Genomic DNA, 2935 nt, shown 5'->3' with positions numbered 1-2935 from the left:
TGCATAAACACCTCATGCAATGCAAATTCTATGGATTTCCAAAATTGCACCATAATGTTCATGTCTTCAAAAATGGCTCTTCCAAATTTGAAACACCACCTCATGAGTAATGGTCGGAAAGATTTTTGCATAAGGATCATTTGTTATATTGATCAAAACTCTATTTGAGCCTTGGAAATTGATGAAAAGTGAACATGATGTGTAGGGTGCAAAACATGTACATGTGAGATTTTCAAAATTGGCCAAAGTTCAAGCCCTTCTGTTTCAATGATACAAGCTCCAAATGACAAAACCTTCAACATCAAAGTTGTAGATATTTTCAAGACATTAAATTTGGACATAGATTTTGCATCATTTGGAGTTTTTATGAAGACGTTATGGGCACTTGAAGTTGGACTTTTTCACATTTCAATGCCTTTGGTCCAAAGTGACCTATAATGTTTTGCATTATCATATGTATTTCTGTTGAGAATTTGAAAATTTTCTCAACATAACATTTGAATTAGACATCTTAAGCTTTCCAATGCATTTGATCCCACCTCAAAATCATGAAAAATGAAGGAGTTATGTCCTTGGGAAGTTGACCTAAAATTAGGGTTTCAGTCAAAATGACCTATAATGTCTTGGAATGGATGATGACATTCCAAGCTTAAAATCAATTTTTGATGAAAATGAAAGTTGTTCATATGGTCCTTAAGAACATATTTTCTCTTGGAGTCATCTCCATTTGACAAACACATTAAAAGTTAGATCTCAGTGTATTTCAAAATAGTCAGATGAATTGACTGATCAACTTCTCAAGTCCATGCCGCATATCTTGATGAATTGATGATTGAGGATACTAAAATAAGTTCAAATATGCATGAAATGATTAATTAAAGAACTTCCCTTGACTTCATTTGACCATGGGTTGAGGTTGCTTCATGAGCAAGACACAGTTGATGGACAGATGAATTAAGGTTTCCTTGAGAAACAAGCCTCAAACCCTTTGATTTGCTTTGATCAAAATGATGAATTGAGACACTTGGGAGGCATATTTGGTGGATGAGAGCTTTGGGAACCATTGTCATGCTTGCTTTCATCTCTCATTGTCCATATTAATGCACATAGGATCTCCTAGAAGCTTTGGACCTTGTGACTGCTCAAGCTACAAACAAAAGATGTTAGTGACATATTTTTGTGATTTTGGTTAGTAAATAAAATGAGAAAAGTAATAATATACAATTCAAGCATGCTTGGTGATCTCAAACCAACTCACAAGAGATCCCACCCAAAGGTAAGAGCCAAGATGCTAAGATCCTTGAGGCAAGATACAAATGCAATGTTATGATGCCATGAGGGATCTTAGGGTCAAAATTAGGGTCTTACAATGGTTATGACTGAACCAGTCCGGCGAGGTTCGCCGGAGAATACAACTGGTCCTTGGACGCCGGTGGTGTGCTGGATGGTCCTGAGTCATATGATCCTTTTGAAATGAAATAATCTTGTGCGGTGGTTTGCATTACCACGCGTGTTGCGCAGTTGACTAGTGACCACATGGAACGCGCGCTGGTGGCCACTTGATCTGCCACCTCAATTAATGAGGGAGATCAAGTGGTCCACGTTTTTTCTGATTATTTGAATTTCCATTTAATTTCTTTATTTTCAATAATTCATATTAAATTTAATATTGATCCAAAAAATATGGGACTTTCACCAAAAAAAATCAAATATTTTACTCTTTCATATTCTGAATTAAAATTATTTTTTGGATCATTATTAATATTTTTCATTATTTAATTGATTTTTCATTTGTTTTTAATTGTTTAAAAATACTTTTAAGTCTTTAAAAAATCTGAAATTTTTTCTCCAAGGTCTTTTGACCTTGTTTGACCTATGATAAATCTCATGGCCATTTCTTTGGTGTTTTGATGAGGTTTTAGGAATTGGACAAACCATATTTAATTTAAATGCACTATTTTAGTATTTTTAATTGAAATAAATGCCAAATAATTTTGTTGACCAATTGTGATGACTTGTTTGTGTTTGACTATTATTGTTGGGCCTTGGTCAAGGTTGATTTGACTTTGTCAAATTAATATCATTGGATTTAGGGGATTGATGGAATGTACATTCCATCTCCCAAAATGAATGAATGATATTAATTTGGTAAAAACCCTTTTGACCAATTTGTGATTTCATCCATTCCCCTCCCACTTCATCTCATTCCCTTTCTTCATTCATTTATTTCATTTGACCTATGATATCTCAAAATCCTAAATCTAGTTGATTGAAAAATCAACATAAGTATGGATGATATTTAGGCCACCTCTTTTGCATATTCTTTTTTGTGTGTGGTATGTTTCATGAGCATAGTCCATTATACTATGTCTCTAACATGCATTAACACCAAAATTCTATTGCTCGGCCTCAAATAGTTGTGACTTCTACATAAGTCCAATTACGATTGCTTAACATTGCGCTAAATTTTTGACATCAAAGGCATAAGCATTCTAGTTAGTGAGATTGTAAGTCTCCCCTCTTTCATGGTATTGTGTGGAAACTTGACCTTTTTTCCTTCCTTTGGAAGATGTCTTGGTTCAAGGATCCATGCTTGTGATAAGTGGGTTGAGTGTTCTCCAAAGAATGACTTCAAAATGAAAAGCAAAAGCAAAACAATACTAACTTCTAACCTATTAACTACTAACTTTTAATTTCAAGCCATTTACTTTAATGTCATTTAATTCTTCCTTTTATTCATTTTCCATTATTCATACCATTCTAATTGTTTATGTTAATGAAATTTTCACTTTATCCACTTGGACCATATTGCGTGATATATCTTGTTTGTGTATACTTTGTTTGTTTGTGTGGTCTTTGACCATTAATGTACATAATAACAACAAAAACCCTAAAAACTTTTGTGTGGACTGTTGGCTTGATCTTGGATAAATGG

This window comes from Lathyrus oleraceus, chromosome 7 (assembly GCF_024323335.1).
Source record: "Lathyrus oleraceus cultivar Zhongwan6 chromosome 7, CAAS_Psat_ZW6_1.0, whole genome shotgun sequence".
NCBI classification, from domain to species: Eukaryota; Viridiplantae; Streptophyta; class Magnoliopsida; order Fabales; family Fabaceae; genus Lathyrus; species Lathyrus oleraceus.
Note: the sequence above shows the minus strand (reverse complement) of the source record.